Source organism: Olea europaea, chromosome 1, assembly GCF_002742605.1.
Source record: "Olea europaea var. sylvestris chromosome 1, O_europaea_v1, whole genome shotgun sequence".
Classification (NCBI taxonomy): domain Eukaryota; kingdom Viridiplantae; phylum Streptophyta; class Magnoliopsida; order Lamiales; family Oleaceae; genus Olea; species Olea europaea.
The window spans coordinates 2,401,538-2,420,792 of NC_036237.1; the positions used below are offsets into that span (position 1 = coordinate 2,401,538).

The 19,255-nt window shown below is 34.5% G+C and overlaps 1 pseudogene; it reads right to left on the reverse strand.

The window, feature by feature from the left end:
- Positions 1 to 967: 967 nt before the first annotated feature.
- Positions 968 to 16,744, reverse strand: LOC111402938 (annotated as a pseudogene).
- Between the last annotated feature and the right edge of the window lie 2,511 nt (positions 16,745 to 19,255).

The window sequence follows — 19,255 nt, forward strand, 5'->3', positions numbered from 1 at the left end:
AAAGCGTTAATTTTGCTATTTTCAATATTATAAAACCCATAAAACTTATTTTGATATTTTTGAAAATAAGATTAATTATAATATAAAACTTGAAATATTTTGTTTACTTTTTTTTAGCATTTTTTATTATGACATTGAAAACACTAGAAATAGAAGTAATCTAATTACACCTTCTTCCCCAATTCTCACCCCTCCCCTATCCCATTCCACGCCAACCCTCCTCCCCTCTCCCATCCATGTCGCCACCGATACCGCTTTTTGTCAATTTTTCACCAGCTCCAATGTAGAGCCTCCAAATCCCAACCCCAATCAAACTCAACATTTTTAAACTCAAATTAGTTACAAGAATTTCTTTAGGAATCACGGTTCTTGTACATGGTTATATTTAGTACTTAATAAAAATAGTTGATTAGAATAAAATTCTTTCTTAAAAATGTGGGCTTATTATTGCAAGAAAAACTCCCCAAAAGATAAAAGTCACTCACGCCACCTACCACTCGTCGTTGCTTACATTGCATTTACACGTTAACAAGACTTCATTCAATATCATATATGAATGACATGATTGTTGACTGATTACTAATCTCTCGAATATCAGAGAAAAATGAAGAGAATATTTAGTTTCAAGCAATTGAAAATTTCACGTTTGATTATGATTCAGTAATTAAAACTTCAGACACCAACTATGTTAGGATTTGGAATAGGAACATATTGTGGTCTTGGTGGGATTTGGATTATGCAAAAAAATTTAAGTTAACAAAGGTTCTTATTTGGGGTATTTTGGTTTCCATCTTTGCAACTTTTAATTTGTGATCTAAAATTGGATTCTGAATTTTTGAGTTCGATTGTGGTTAAGATTTTGGAGCTTTACATTGGCAGTCGTGAAAAATCATAGTCACACATAAAGTGTGTTGTATTTATAATAAAAAATTATTAAATAAATTGTATTTAAAATTAAAAATTATATCTAATAAATCTCAAAATCTACACAATTATAAAATAAAAACATAGTCATACATAGAGTAGAAAATATTCGATTAAATTACTCTGGAATGTTAATTAACTTGGAACATAAAAGGAACTACTTTTATTAGGAAGCGCTAAAATTAACATTTTAATGATATATAATTAGAGAAGCCAAAGCTAAAGTTGAATATAAAAACTACTATTTTGTTGTCACGAAAATATGCTGCCGATGGTACATATTCTTTAATAATCACCTTTTTAAAATTTTATCAGATGCTTGAAATTGTTGTAAATTATTTAACAATAAAAATATTATTCTAAAATCAATCTCAAATCGAATCTTAGTAAATTAGCTAAGTTGCACCATGATCTTGAATTTTCGTTTTGGAATAATATTATGTATTCAGAAACCCGCTAAAAATTGAATAAAAAATTATGATACATTTGATTGCAAGCATGGAATTCGCATGGAAGAATATAAACTCTAGGTAATTCAATTGCCTAAAACTTATTTACTTGAAAATTGTCAATTAAATGTGTTTGATTGATCTAATTTTCAATCTAGAAAAATTATACTTGTCCGTTTTTTATTAGTGGGTAGATGAGAGAGAGAGTGGATAGATTAGAGAGAGAAATATAGAGTGAATTCCTTGGAAAATAAAATCATACTTCCCCTAAAGAAAATATTTTCCATGATTTTGAGGAAAATATAGTCACGTGACCAAAAGTAGGAAAACATTTTCCTTGGAAAAAAATGACTATCAAATTGCACAAAAGTAGGAATTTGGATGGAAAAAACACATTTTTCACGAAAAATATTAGTAATCAAACACACCCTTAGAGTCTAACATGGTTAAGTTTGGCATAGCTCATGTTGAGTTCCGCATATCTGTACATACCAACCTAACATGTATAGTCCGCTTAGAAATTGCGGATTGCGTTGAGATAAATTATAACATTTCTTAAATATGAAAGCAACATCATTATCATTATTATTACAAATTTGTACTACTTCTTTTAGGGTATGTTTGGTTGCATTTATTTTTCATTAAAAATATCAGTTTTCTCACTCAAATTCCGACTTTGGAGTGTTTGAGTGCTAGTAACAGGATTTGAAGTGGTTTAATAACATATTATAATTGTTTTGTTGTTACCTTTGATCCATTCCGTGTTAGTGGTTGTTTTTAAGTGTGTTTTTCGAAGTTAACACTGTTTCATTTTGTCGTTCACTTTTAATATAATTCAAATCTTTACAGACTCTCTTGCCTGTTGGTGTACTTATAGTTCTCTCTTTTTAGATAGCACAGCACGGCTGTAAAGATGGGCTGGGCCGTTTAGTCACGGGATAGGAGGCAAGATGTAGAATATAATTATCACGTAGAATTCTAAGAGCCTCCAAACTAATTTTCCAAACAGATTTTCCATTTAATATTCTTTCAAAGCTTTAAATACAAGAACACATAATGCAGATCAATTTATGCACCACATCCTTTATGAAGAATAGTTAGTGCAAAGAATAATGACGACAGCTAGATTTTTCAGATGTTCATTGAAAAGAAAGCTAGATAACACCCTTAGCATGTAGAGTACAGATGATTGGATAGTACTTAAAACTACTAAAAAGAAAAAGAAACTAACACCTTGATCATTATACTATTCATTTTTGTCCAATAATGTATACCAATCGTGCACCCCAAATTTCTTTATTTACCTCCATCGGATGATTGAGCATACTTGACTGTTGACCTGGTTAATGCATCCATCGGGTCAATGCATTTCTTCCATAGAGGATCATTTGGTGGCAAAAGTTCCCGAGCGTCATCAGAGGCAGGATAACAGTGTTAACATCCTTGACTAGTAGAACTTGCAAAGCAATTCTAAACAAATTCTGTGCTCCTTCAATGTCTTTTCTGCCTAATGCTTCCGTTGCAGGGATCAGTGTGTGTTCCATTGTTGCTTTATCTGGCAGTATAACCTCGAAACCCGCAAAAACTTGAAATTTAGACATTTGTAATATATGGAAAACTATTATTGTTCTGGTAATCAGAATATTATAAAACTTAAGAAGATTCCAATTAGCACAAAATTGAATGGTAGTGTAATAGATATCCTAGTGATGGAGATCTATGCTTAAGATTAAACTATGCAAATGCAGAGCGTCGAAGCACGGCATAGTGCATTAAGTACATGTTTGATCTACACTATTGGACAGTATAACAAACAACTTTTTCATTCTTCATGAGTACTCTATGAAATCTAGCCTACTAAAGATGACACAAATGCGTCAATAAATGGAAGGGTTGATGATAAAGCTGGAATGGTATATGAATTTGATACTGTACAAATCTATATGCATTTTACATTCATCATTAAGCCCCCGTTTGGCCCCCTTTTTTTTGGAAATGAAAATGAGTAAAAGAGTATTTTTTTTTTTAAAATAAATGAGTGGTAAAAAAAAAAAATCTTCAATTTACGTGTAATATTATTTTATGGAAGACTATGGTTGGAAATAGGATAGGGAAAAATAAAACGTAATTTAATGGGGGCCAAACGGTAGCTAATTTAGTTGGTTGCCAATACATGGGTTCAACATTGTATTAGAAATCTATCAGATACAACTGAGTCTTTCTTGAGCAATTTTCTTTTATTAAAGTTAGAAAGTTGATGCCAAAGTAACTTCAAGAAAATATTTAGTCAATAAATTAATGGCATGTTTGGTAAGGAGAATTTGACACCATTGTAAAATATTAAGAAAGAAAAAAGTTAAAATCATGTTTTACTACCCTCTCGAGTCTTGTCCATCCAGTATTGCATACCAAACATGCACTAAAAGATACCTCATTTTGTAGTATGAGATACCTCATTTTGAAGTTTTTCCTGATAAAATCTTGCCGTCAAAGTTGCATTGGTGGTTAGAAATCCGATTCGCGGAGAACTGCTGTCCACTAAAATCCTACACCGCAAGTGCACGGGTCACGTTCAAGTAATAAAGTGGACCTTTTGAGTCCAAGTATCGTCCCACAGAGATTGTATTAATTTAAATTTAAATTATCTTCACCTTAACTGAAACAATAGAAATTCTTGATATTTTCGCTAACTAAATTATGATTTAATAACCTACTTATAAATATAAAACCTAAATTAACTAAATTAAATGTGTGATTATAATTAAATGCAAGTTTTATAAAAATATGATAACAAAATGCGTACTAGGATCCCGAATCCCCTTATATCAATCCCCTTTAATCCGAATTTTATAAAATTGACAACACGATTCAATTATGAAAACCAATATTCCTAATTTGTTTAACAATCTCTCTCGAGTAGAATTAAACATATTTTCACATGCGATCCGACTATATTTCTATGACGAATGCGAACATATAAAAATGCATTAAAGTTTTATGAATACTTAAAGATCACGTAGAGTATAGCGGTATATTTTTATCCCCTATCGGACTTTACGACAATTAACATAATGTCTAACTTATTTTCCATCTCTCGAGGGTAAGACAAGCCACAAATCCCATACAACTATTGTGCATCTAATTGTAGAGAAAATAAAATCCATGCCAATCATTCAATAATTAAAAACATGTTTTAACGTCAAATAAATAAAATTCAAGATTAAGGGTTCATAATATAAGGTTCATCGCAAATCCTAGTACAAAATAATCTAGCCAAGCATAATGTTAAAATTAAACAAAGAAAAGTGAAAAAATATCACCAAAAATCGACCAAACGTGAACGATTCCTCAATTTTATTTTGCAGCCGCCGACTTTGTATGTGTGTGTATTATCCTCCAAGCTGCTGCTACTTTCTTGTGCATCTAATATAATCAATTCAGCTTGCAAATTCTTTAATTCCAGCCGCCACACTTATACTCTCAATTCCAAAATCCAATTCCAATAGCCTTTTTGTGCATATAATATTCCAATTCTCAGCTCCTTGCTATGGCTTTCTGTGGGTGTGTCTATATATAATTCAACTTTTGCAATCCACTTAATTCACTCCCAGCTGCTGGCCGACAATATCAATTCCACCGCTTAATCTCTCGGCTTTTCCTGTATGAATATCTACAATTAATTCTCAGCCCAAGTTTTAATTCCCCAAAGCAGCTGGCCGAATTATAAATTCCACCACTCCAATTTTCGGCCCCTTCAATCTGCTGCCGTCGAATTTTCTCCTATTTTTCTGCCGTCTAATATCTTTTATTAAGCCCCCGGCCTTTGTGCGTATATCCCCCCCAGTTTTCTCTCGGCTGCATGTGTATATATACATAAACAATAAAGCCCTTGTTCTGTATACAAATTAGGAGTCCAAGTCCAATAGATTTTGTGTACTCAATTCTTTCGTGTAATGCAAGTTAGTCCTTCTCTTCATTTTCTCCTCAATTTTGATCCTCAATCTTTTATTCTGCGATATTTTGTCCACAAACTCAACGTAATAGCCAATTGATTATTTTCTTTTCCAATTGTTTCAAAACGGGTCCATAACTAAAAACAAAAGAAAATTAACACAAGTTAAGTAAAAATTAATAATTTGACGACATAAAAACCTAGTTATGTAGTCCGAATAAGTGCATAAAATGCACTTGTCAAACACCCCCAAACTAAAACATTTGTTCGTCCTCGAACAAAACAAAATAAAACTTAAGTATAACACATTTCTAACTTAACAAATCATAAATAAAAGACTCAATGACGAACTACTTACCATATGCCTCAGGTTCGAATTTAAGCAATATTTTAGAAATATCCAAATAACATCAAAAATAAAAAATAAAAAATAAAAAATTTGCTTATCTGATGCTCGATTTAGTGTGTGTGTGAGAGAGAGAGAGATTAGCCAACATTGAACTAACACCTATATTAGAATACAACCAATCAAATGTTGTTGATTTATTCATAGTCCTAGCCCTCTTGTGGTCATTTTTCTTCAAACCTCTTGTGTAACAATCACTCCTTATGCTTTTCTCTCCAATCTTGAGGTATTTCTAGTACATAAGGGGTTCCTAAAAATCATTATGATGCATTTTTCCATACAAGTGTTCAGAATTAGATACTTGTAAACCTAGAAAGAGAGATAGTAAGTCTTTATCATAACCACACCGCCAATCTCTAGAATTCAAATCTCAAAGTCATTACTAGGCACATCTCACTTTTGATAATTTATATCTCAATTTTTCTTCTTCAATACATATGACATATCCTGTGCAAGACTTCTCTTCATTAAACTTTCTAAATGACCCATGTAGCGAGCTTTAGGTCGATGACTCCCAAGTCAGACGACTATAGGGTATCAGGTTTTTAGATACCCTTGCAGGCTTAATAACCCGAGTCAAAAAGGCTACGAAGATAAGTAGAAGATGTGTTACTTTTTCTTTTGATATGAGAATCCAACTGTTTATTTATTTTTACTTTTATTTTCTCTTATGTGCAAAGCTTCTTTCCAATAAACTTTCTAGATGACCCCTGTAGCGAGTTTTAGGCCAATGACTCCCAAATCAGACGACTTTAGGGCACCAAGTTTTAAAGACTCGTACAAGCTTAATCACTCAGGTCATAAAAGCTACGAAAAGAAGTAAAAAAATGTATGATGATCAGTGCCCGTTTTAGACTTTTTAACTCAAACCCTTTCAATTAACACCGGAATCCGAGAATTCCAAACCATCACACTTCTATGAAGACAAGTACTAACCTTCTCACCCCCAAACTACCCTTTTTTTTTTTTTTTTTTTTTGCATTTTTGTTTCTAAATAAGGTACTTAGGAATTTTATTCAAATCTAAGTCAACAACATCAACAATTCTACAAAAATTACATTGTGTACCAACTTAAGTGATAAATCAATATGGCTATGTGCTCAAATAATCAAATCTAACATGGATAAGTTTTAAAGTAAAAGTACAAGTTAAGATGTTATCCGACATCTAACTAAATATGTACTCAATTCAAACAAATAATATCTTCATAAGCGGCAAGTTGTCAACGCTACTAGACAATTATTTATTTATTTATTTATTTTTATTTTTATTTTTTTTGAATGATTTTTTTAAAACAGTTATACGGACTCGATTAGCAGTTGAAAAGTATGTATTCTAAATATCCTAATACTCACCCACCCCCAAACTAAAATACTATGTTGTCCCCAATGTAGAAGCAAAACTAAACAAAGTAAAAGGTAAGGATCAGAAACTCTCCGGGGTCAATGTGGATGCGATGAATGATTAGGCTGCTCCAATTGGTAGGTATCACGACAGCTGTAGCTTTTCTTTGTTGTGAGGCTTTAATTCTCTATTTCAAGTATTCAAAATAAATATTAGTGATAGCATACAAAAGTTAAATATTTGCAATAAATTCATATCAAGAAAGATTGAGATTTAGGTACCACCTTAAAGATGCATATCACATCAATGTAAGATCAATAGAATGCTAAGATGTTAACGATGACCCTAGATAACCATGTCAAAATAAAATGAACTTAATAAATAAATATGCCTAAGTTACTGGTGCAGGTCTGAAAGTACCACTTAAAATGTGTCCAACACTACCCATTTAAATGCATGAGTTCCTAAATTAATGCAGTCCCTAAAACTATATTTAATGCAATAGTTAATTAAAATAGCAAAAGGAGATAGAAGAATGAGTTGCCTTCCATTAAGCGCTCGATTTATAGTATAGAGCTCGACTTTTTTGTTCATTCATTTTGGTGTTGCAAGTTGAACGATTGATTTTTCTTTCAAAAATTCACCGTTCCAATATGGTTTCAACCGTTGTCCATTAACCTTAAAGGTCTCTTTACTTTCATGAGTTATTTCAACTATCCCATAAGGAAACACCTTGACTATGGTGTATGGCCCTGACCACCTAGACCTCAATTTACCAAGAAAAAGTTTGAGTCTAGAATTGTACAGCAAAACTTGTTGCCCAACCTCAAACTTCCTTCTTTGAATGTGCATGTCATGCCACTTTTTTGTGCGCTCCTTGTAGAGTTTTGTGTTTTCATAGGCTTCCAATCTAAACTCATCCATTTCATTCAACTGAAGTAATCTCTTTTCACCGACGGCCTTTAAATTAAAGTTCAAGTTCTTGACTGCCCAATAAGCTCGGTGCTCCAATTCAATTGGAAAATGACACGCTTTCCCAAAAACGAAAGGATAAAAAGACATGCCTATAGGTGTTTTGAAAGTTGTTCTGTAAGCCCACAAAGCATCATCAAGTTTCTTAGACCAATCTTTTCTTGAAGAGCTCACTGTTACCTCCAGTATCCGCTTTAATTCTCGATTGGAGATTTCAACTTGATCGCTGGTCTGAGGGTGATAAGGGGTAGCTATACGATGTCGGACGCCATATTTAGCCAGCAAAGACTCAAACTTATTGCAAAAGTGTTTGCACCCGTCACTTATGATAGCTCGAGGTGTACCTAACGGGTGAAAATATACTTCTTTAGGAATCCAATTACAACCTTCGCATCGTTGGTTGGCAATGCTACTGCTTCCACCCATTTAAAAACATAATCGACGATGACAAGTATATACTGATTCGAGAATGATGAGGGAAATGGCCCCATAAAGTCGATCCCCCACACATCAAAGAGCTCTACCTCCAGAATGCTATTCAGAGGCATCTCGTTCTTTCCTGAGATATTTTTCGTGCGCTGACATCTATCACACCTCTTCACAAATTCAAATGTATCTCGAAATATCGATGGCCAGTAAAAACCAGACTGTAGAATTTTAGCGGCAGTCTTTGATGCGCCAAAGTGTCCAGCATAGGCATATGAATGACACTGCTCGAGTATCTGAGGGATCTCTTCTTTAGGAATACACCGCCTAATAATTTGATCTGGACCCCGCCTGTAAAGAATAGGGTCCTCCCAAAAATAATACTTCAAGTCAGAAAAGAATTTCTTCTTTTGATGACTTGAATAGTCTGGTGGAATAATGGATTTGGCTAGATAATTCACTATATCAGCATACCAAGGTACATCATTTACATTGAAAATCTGTTCATCTGGAAAGATCTCATTAATGTTCACTGACTTTTCCTGTTCTCCATGCTCAAGTCGGGATAGGTGATCAGCTACTAAGTTTTCACTTCCCTTCTTATCTCTTATCTCTAAATCAAATTCTTGCAGAAGTAATACCCATCTGATTAGTCTTGGCTTTGCATCTTTCTTTGTCATCAGATACTTTAAAGCTGCATGATCTGTATAAACTATTACTTTTGATCCAACAAGATAAGATCGAAATTTATCAAAGGCGTAGACTACAACTAAAAGTTCCTTTTCAGTGGTGGCATAGTTCAGCTGTGCATCATTCAATGTCTTGCTTGAATAATAGAGCACGTGAAAAAATTTATCTCGTCGCTGTCCCAATACTGCTCCCACTACATAGTCACTTGCATCACACATTAGTTCAAAGGGCAAACTCTAATCTGGTGCAACAATTACTGGCGTTGAAATTAACTTCTCCTTTAAAGTGTTGAAAGACAATAGACATTCTTCAGAGAAGTTGAAAGGGACATCCTTAACTAGCAGACTGCATAATGGTTTAGTGATCTTAGAGAAGTCTTTGATGAAGCGCCGATAAAATCCAGCATGACCAAGGAAACTGCGAACACCCTTGATTGAGGTTGGTGGTGGCAATTTCTCAATAACTTGAATCTTTGCCTTGTCCACTTCAATCCCTTTAGCTGAAATTCGATGTCCCAACACGATGCCCTCTTGTACCATGAAGTGACACTTTTCCAAGTTTAGTACCAAATTTGTTTCCTTACACCGCTGCAAAACCAAGTTTAAGTGTTCAAGACATTCATCAAATGAAGAACCAAAAACTGAGAAATCATCCATAAAGACCTCTATGAATCTTTCCACCATATCAGAGAAGATGGCCATCATGCAACGCTGAAATGTGGCGAGAGCATTACATAGACCAAATGGCATCCTACGATAAGCAAAGGTGTCGTAAGGACAAGTAAACGTAATCTTCTCTTGATCCTCGAGCGCTATTGGAATTTGATTATAGTCGGAGTATCCATCAATAAAACAATAATAGGAGTGACCTGCTAACCTTTCCAACATCTGATCAATAAATGGAAGGGAAAAGTGGTCTTTTCGAGTAGCAGTGTTGAGTTTGCAATAATCAATGCATACCCTCCATCCTGTAACAGTTCTGGTGGAAATCAGTTCATTCTTCTCATTTTGCACTACTGTAATACCTCCTTTTTTGGCACAACCTGAACAAGACTAATCCATGCACTGTCTAAGATAGGATAGATGATCCCTGCATCCCAAAGTTTCAAAACTTCTGCTCTGACTACCTCTTTCATATTTGGATTGAGTCTCCTCTGACTGTCTATACTTAGTCTAAAATTATCCTCCATGAGAATTTTATGCATGCAGATTGTAGGGCTGATCCCTCTGATGTCGGCAATAGACCATCCAATAGCTGTTTCATTTTCTCTGAGTACTCTTAACAATCTCTTTTCTTCAAGCTTACTAATGGAATTTGAAATAATAACAGGCAATGTGAAAGATTTTCCAAGGTAGGCATAACGAAGGTGAGATGGCAATTGCTTGAGCTCTAACTCAGGGGGCCTCTGAATTGATGGCAAAGGCTTTGTAGGACCAGTGCCTAATTCCTCAAAGTGTGGTTTGCGCCTATATGGAGGATTAGCTTCAAGATTTCTTGGGCATATTTCAATCTCATTAGAATCAGATTGAGTAGATTGAGAGTGTGCAATGCATGCCTCATATGGATCTGGTGGATTATGCAACTGGAACGTATCATTTACTGCATTATCAATCACATCGATCTGGAAGCAACTGTCTAACTCTGCCGGATATCTTATGGCCTTGAACACATTAAATGTGACATGTTCTTCACCAAGTCTCAAAATCAGTTGACCTTTTTGCACATCAATAAGGGCTCTACCCGTAGAGAAAAATGGCCGACCCAAAATAAGTGGAATGTCCATGTCCTCCATGATGTCAAGAATGAGAAAATCAGCTAGGAAGATGAAGTTGTCCACTTTCACCAAGATATCCTCAATAATTCCTCTTAGGTGCATGATAGACCGATCAACTAGCTGTAAAGTCACTGTAGTTGCTTTAGCCTCCCCTAAACCCAGTTTCCTAAAAATAGATAATGGCATCAAATTAATACTTGCACCTAGATCACATAAAGCTTTATCAAAATAATAATCGCCTATACTGCAAGGCACAATAAAGCTCCCTGGATCTTTTAATTTGGGAGGTAGCTTCTTTTGTATTCTGGCGCTACATTCCTCTATCAACATTACAGTCTCATGTTCGTCTAGCTTGCATTTGTTAGATAAAATATCTTTCAATAATTTGGTGTAACTAGGCATCTGAACGAGAGCATCCGCGAAAGGGATGTTGATGTGAAGCTTTTTGAAGACCTCAAGGAATTTTGTATACTGCTTGTCTAACTTGTGTTTTTGCAGCCTCTGAGGAAATGGAATTGGCGGCTCGAATGGTTTAATAGGAGCAGTTGCCTTAACTTGTGGTGTATTTGAACTCTCTTTGATAGATGTATCTGTTGTTTGTTCAGTCTGTTCTGCATGCTCTTCATCAGCAGAGGGTACTTTTTCCTTATTTGCAGTTGGCCTCTTAACGTGGAACTCAGGTAATTGGACCCCACTTCTAGTAGTAATTGCTTTGAAGTGTTCTTTGGGATTAACCTCTGTATTGCTTGGCAATGTACCTGGTACTCTGCCTGATATAGCTTGTGCCATTTGTCCCATCTGAGTCTCCAAGTTTTTAATTGCAACACTTTGATTCTAGAGAGTTGTCTCAGTCTTCCTCATAAATTGATTATTCGCGTCCATGCACAGATCTGTCTTTTTCATAAATTTACCAAACATCTCTTCTAAGGAAATTCTCTTCTCTGCTTGCTGAAACTGAGAACCATGTGGTGCAGTGGGATTCTGATTGCTCCAGGAAAAATTCAGGTGCTTCCTCCAACTAGGGTTGTAGGTGTCAGAATATGGATTATTTTGTTGGCGCTGACCCCCTTGTATGAAGTCAACGTGTTCCGTACCTTGTATAAGAATTGGACAATTTACTGTACTATGATCCGCCCCACATTCTTCACAACTTGCTCTTTTAGCCTGTACTGCATTGGCTGACCGTGACATGCTCTCTACCTTATGAACCAAAGAGTCAATTTTTGTAGACAACGCTGTATACGTATCCACCTCATAAACTCCTGGTACTTTCTTGTGAACAACACGCTCAGAGGCCCACATGGCTGTGGTAGTAGCCACTCTCTCAAACAATTCCAAAGCTTCATCAATTGTCTTCGTAGATAAAGAGCCATTGGATGATGAGTCCACCATGCTTTTATAAGATAGAAGTAGACCTGCATAAAAATATTGGACTTGAAGCCCTTTACTGATGCCATGATGAGGGCATTTCCGAAGCATGTTCTTGAATCTATTCCAAGATTCATCAAAGGATTCGGTTTCTCCCTGTCGAAATATGGACATGTCGTGCTTCAACTTCGCAATCTTAGCTGGTGGAAAGAATTTGGTGCAGAATTTTTGAGCTAAGTCATTCCAAGTAATGATACTATCAATAGGCTGTGAAACTAACCATTCAAGCGCTCTATCCCGTAGAGTATGTAGAAATAATCTCAATTTGATTGCATCATCTGAAATCCCTTGATATTTAAAGTGTTGACACGTCTCCAAAAATCGAGAGACATGTGTATGTGGATTTTCATCGGCCTTGCCATAAAATTGATGTCCATTTTGAAACAAATGAATGGCATTGGTCTTCAACTGAAAGTTTGGTTGTCCAAACGAAGGATAAACGATAATAGATTGGCTCTGAATAATTTGTGGAGTCATGAAGTCCCCAACTAGCATGTTCCCTTCATTAACCACTGCTTCTTCGTTCACTTGAATAATTGGATTATTTTGTCCGTTGGCCATCTCTTGTTGTTTTACTTCTCTCGCTTCTCTTTGCCTACAGTGAAAAGTACGTTCGATTTCTGGATCAATTGGTATCAATTCACTGTCCCTCGAATTTCACATAAAATGCAAGAGAAAATAATAGTGCTAAAATAACTGTAAAAAAAAAATAAATAATAATAATAAATAAATAAATAAAATAATAATAATAAAAGAAAAGTTCGAATTAGTGCCAAGATAAATGAAATTAAACTAAAATACAATCCTTGGCAACGACGCCAAAAACTTGTTCGCTAAAATCCTACACCGCAAGTGCACGGGTCGCGTTCAAGTAATAAAGTGGATATTTTGAGTCCAAGTATCATCCCACAGAGATTGTATTAATTTAAATTTAAATTATCTTCACCTTAACCGAAACAATAGAAATTCTTGATATTTTCGCTAACTAAATTATGATTTAATAACCTACTTATAAATATAAAGCCTAAATTAACTAAATTAAATGTGTGATTATAATTAAATGCAAGTTTTATAAAAATATGATAACGAAATGCGTACTAGGATCCCGAATCCCCTTATATCAATCCCCTTTAATTCGAATTTTATAAAATTGACAACACGATTCAATTATGAAGACCAATATTCCTAATTTTTTTAACAATCTCTCTCGAGTAGAATTAAACCTATTTTCACATGCGATCCGACTATATTTCTATGACGAATGCGAACATATAAAAATGCATTAAAGTTTTATGAATACTTAAAAATCACGTAAAGCATAGCGGTATATTCTATCCCCTATCGGACTTTACGACAATTAACATAATGTCTAACTTATTTTTCATCTCTCGAGGGTAAAACAAACTATAAATTCCATACAACTATTGTGCATATAATTGTAGAGAAAATAAAATCCATGCCAATCATTCAATAATTAAAAACATGTTTTAATGTCAAATAAATAAAATTCAAGATTAAGAGTTCATAATATAAGGTTCATCGCAAATCCTAGTACAAAATAATCTAGCCAAGCATAATGTTAAAATTAAACAAAGAAAAGTGGAAAAATATCACCAAAAATCGACCAAACGTAAATGATTCCTCAATTTTATTTTGCAGCCGCCGACTTTGTATGCGTGTGTATTATCCTCCAAGCTGCTGCTACTTTCTTGTGCATCTAATATAATCAATTCAGCTTGCAAATTCTTTAATTCCAGCCGCCACTTATACTCTCAATTCCAAAATCCAATTCCAGTAGCCTTTTTGTGCATATAATATTCCAATTCTCAGCTCCTTGCTATGGCTTTCTGTGGGTGTGTCTATATATAATTCAACTTTTGCAATCCACTTAATTCACTCCCAGCTGCTGGCCGACAATATCAATTCGACCGCTTAATCTCTCGGCTTTTCCTGTATGAATATCTATAATTAATTCTCAGCCCAAGTTTTAATTCCCCAAAGCAGTTGGCCGAATTATAAATTCCACCACTCCAATTTTCAGCCCCTTCAATCTGCTGCCGCCGAATTTTCTCCTGTTTTTCTGCCGTCTAATATCTTTTATTAAGCCCCCGGCCTTTGTGCGTGTATCCCTCCCAATTTTCTCTCAGCTGCATGTGTATATATACTTAAACAATAAAGCCCTTTTTCTGTATACAAATTAGGAGCCCAAGTCCAATAGGTTTTGTGTGCTCAAGTCTTTCGTGTAATGCAAGTTAGTTCTTCTCTTCATTTTCTCCTCAATTTTGATCCTCCATCTTTTATTCTGCAAGATTTTGTCCACAAACTCAACGTAATAGCCAATTGATTATTTTCTTTTCCAATTGCTTCAAAACGGGTCTATAATTAAAAACAAAAGAAAATTAACACAAGTTAAGTAAAAATTAATAATTTGACAACATAAAAATCTAGTTATGTAGTCCGAATAAGTGCATAAAATACACTTATCAACTGCCAACTTCAAGTGTCCTCAACTTAGCTTCCTAGGGCTCTTTGGCAACACATTCACCCATATGAAGGGAAGGAACAGTGCAACACTCTGCAACCTCATCATGCCAACAATGTGATATATGACAAGGCATTACAATGCAAGAAACTCCTGACTTCTCGAGAAACATTCTTTCCTACCTTAAATTTTGTATAATTGAGCTCTAATCGATATGTGCATACTCGTTTTTACCATAAAGAAACTGAAAAGAACTTCTTTCCAGGTCTAAAAGCTCCTGACTTTAGATCGGGTCAGAGCAAAGGACAAAGGAAAGACCATTTTCTTCATCCTGCATAGTCAACTCTTTTACAAAATTCAAAGTCGAATCGACCATCAAACCTCCAATAATTCCAACAACATTAGAGTTCCTCGTGGATTTATTCGAAAAAGAATTTCTCTTACAATAAGTGAATTGCTACTTTCTTCAGCTTGTGGGATGATTGTGTTTGAAGATTAACGAAAGCCGGAATTTTCTTTTCTCTGGCCTGGCTCTTATGTTTACTTACACAACAGACTGTATATGATGTATATCTGAATGGCTAGAAACACGATGACATTCTTGTATCAAATTTACATTCCCAGTAATAAGAATCCAAATAACAGAACTTGATCAAAAAAATTATTGAAGCCCTTTCAGAAACTACTATTGGATTTATGCCTTCACAGTCACATCCAAAACACACTGCAGGCCAGTATATTCACGAATTATTCCTTCTTAAACCTCATAGTACAGTGGACTGCACTTGCACAACTCTTTTATAGAAAACCCAACTCTAAAATTTCAAACTTGAAGATTGGATGATCCAAATATCAGAATCCATTCAGGCATATTATCGAGCACTAAAGCTCAACTTTTCACAAAACCATACAAAAACTGAAGACTCACTTAACGCCCATCTCCAATTTTATCTAAGCAAGACCATATAAATAGCTCCCAATCCCTAAAGTATAAGCCGAGAAATCTCTTTTCTTAGGATTCATAAAAAATCAAGAAAAAGGCCAAAGCCCTTTGGTGGCAAGTGGGGTTCAAGAAAATGAGTGAAGACAAAAATTTTAAAGCCGTTCCATAATGTACACCAACCAATCTCAGAACGCCAATCACAATGTGGAAGGAAGCTTTAGTACTCTGTACTCGTTTCTTTAATGTCACTTTTTCCAAGACGGAAAGAATTAGCAATTATTGTGAAACAAGAAGTAACAAACAAAAAATCTTTGGTACCTTGTGTAAAATCTTCCAACATTGTGCATGTTGAGGTCCTTCAAAAGTGAGTGTGGGAGATTCCTTGACCTACATTGTTAACTTCTGGTTTGATAGTATATAAAGACTATATAAGTACAACAATGCTTGGTATACTTTCTACTTGACAGCTTCTTTGATAGATATGATACTCTGTCATGACAAATGCTGCTGGACGGATGGAGCCATGGACAGGGCCCAGACAATTTTTCTTTTTTTCTTTTTTAAAAGAAGAAGAAGCTATTTTTACATTCAGTAAAGTTTTGTCAACATATTTTTCTATAGCAAAAACATTTACATTTTCCATCGTTAGGCCTTAAGCCCCTCATCTTTATTTAAAATTAGGATAAATGATAATTCTATAATGTGATAATGACATTATTGACATATTCATACAATTAGCGCTTTATCAACAATTGCACCAAATTCAAAGTCACCGTACTTGTATTTAATTATTGTTATGAGCGTCTTGAAATCTCAATCTTTTGTCTCCAACAAAAATTAAAAAATATGTTACCAATTTTGAACAAAAAAGGTGCTTTTTCTACGTAGAAAAGCATATTTTTTTTTTGCAAAACTCACATTGATCATGCGCATTAAACTATTAAACCAACCCATAGGAAATTGTGGGATCCTTCACCCTCTATTTCTCTGCATGTACGTGTGTATAAATATGCTCAAATAACACACACTTTGTGGGATAAGTCTAAGCAAAGCCAACACATCGCAAAATACTCCATAATTTCACAAGTTTCATTCAAAAACACTCTAGAGAGAGAAACGGGTGATTTATGATGGCTGGTTTGATGAGATCGGAAGTTTCATTTAGGAGACAAGGATCTTCAGGATTGGTTTTGGACGATATGTTCTTATCTGGTGAATAGAACAAAGTGGCAAATCAAAGAGAAGATATCCATCAAGTTGAAGAAAAGAATTCTGCCGGAATAACGACAAAGAAAAGCCGATCCAATGGTAGAGGACGGGGATTACGCACCGGAAGGGTGTCTCCGGCGATAGACCCGCCGTCTCCTAAGGTTTCTGCATGTGGGTTTTGCAGTGATTTTAGTAAACAAGACAAAACTCGCCGGCGACCACCCAAGTTAGGTAAGCGCGCGCGCGTAAGATGTGACGCAGTCAAAGTTGGTTTTGCGGCTGCCGGAGGTGGAAGTTTCCGTTGGGGTTGTTCCATTTTCATGCATGAATTTTTCAAGCTTAAAGATAAAAAAAAATTTATGTCTTTTTTCTCTCGTTTTTTATTCATTTCAATGTTATTATTTGCCAACTGTTTTTAGGGTTTAGAGTTTAGTTTAGTTTCCCATTTTGATAGTGTAATTTAAGTGCCTGTTGTTGTTATCTTGGAACTTATTTTTCTTTTAAGGTTTTTAATGTTTTCAATATACAAAATGAATTTTTAATCTATGACTTTGCTTGTTTTAATCCAGTTGTTGTTCGAAATTCCAAGACCCAAACAATTCTTCAATCTAAATTTCAAGCATATGCAATTAGTTCATCTCTAGTATTGAAGATGGAAGGGAAAGGGAAATGGAACCCATCTACGTTTTTGACTCGCAATAAACATAGGGTCATAATCAAACATTTGTTAACGCTTTTACTTTTATTTTTTGTTTCTTGATATTGCTGTCTTCGGTCTTTAATAAATTATTGACCATTGCCCTAGATGATGGGCTCCATCCAATATCAATGTTAAGATTAATATGGTTGTGGACTCCCCATTTATGTCTAGCTTGAATTTTTGGAGTGCTTCCATCCATCTCCCTCAAAGTTTATTCTAATTTATTTTTGTCCTTGAGATTCTTTTTGACATTAAGCTTATCCCCACATGCAGTGGATTCGATAACCCAGATATTCTTCCTCTTGGAAAAATTTGTATGTTTAAGCCAGTAAGTTAGCATCTCTGTCTACTCTATTATTTTACTATGCATATGGATCCAACATAGTACATCTCCATTTACAGGCACGAATTCATATTTGTAAGAGAGAGTCTAGGAAACGTTAATATGAGCTCTGTTACCAAACTTCAAAGCAAAATTTCTCGTTATTTATTGAATTTTAGTTTACCTCCATTTAGTCGTTAAATTTGAAATTTAATGTTACAATAACGAATATGATATGACTAGTGGCGATGATTTAACTTGGAATTGAGAACTTGTTGATTAACACAACACAAAATTATTCTTTTCGAGAAATCGTGGAAACACTTTTTACCAATTTTTTGTCTTGTTTAAAACAGACTATAAAAATTCAGCCTTTGAATTTGAGACAATTGCAAGTGAATTAATTGGCAGTAACAAATGAAAAAATTCAGCCTTTGAATTTGAGACAATTGCAAGTGAATTAATTGGTAGTAACAAATGAAGTGGCCCCTTCACATATGAAATGGCATCAAAACAAAACTTTTCTCAGATTGTGAATAAATTAATATTGTACATGTCTCTATTTTTTTTTATTTAATCATGTAAATATTATCGAATTAATCATATAATGACCGCTAATGTTACTTGTAATGAGATTTCTTTTAGTTTTATTTTTTATTTAACGTGCTAGCCGCTGGGACAAAGTTGGGACAAGTACTATGATGTTTATTGCACTTCTTGTTTCCAACATTTATTTCCTTTTGCACTTCTATTCTGAATTTTTATTACTTGACAATATTGTCCCTAACATATTATTTTCAGATCATATATATGATCTTTAATGACGATTTTCACTTGTAAATTCTTCAAGTGATCGTAAGTCACACATCTCCAAACATTGAAAACCAACTCTTCTTCCCAAAAAGTTGGAAATATATACTTCGATCATTATTTGGATTTGAAGGTACAAATTACATAAATGTATCGTTTCATCCCTAAATTTGCGTGTCCCTCGTGCTCAGATCCAATTTAAACCTTAAGAATATCAATGTTCATATTTGATAGAAGAATAATTTCTTCACCTTGTCCACCACTTTAGCAGGCTCAGGAAAAACCAATTCATAACAAAGTCATTGATGAAAATCCATAAATAAATTGTGTATGTTGAGATGCTATGATCTTAAGCACGTGGATTGGATTATTCAAATGATCATGATCGAATGACATAAAATGTTTAGTCTATTCTCACTGGACA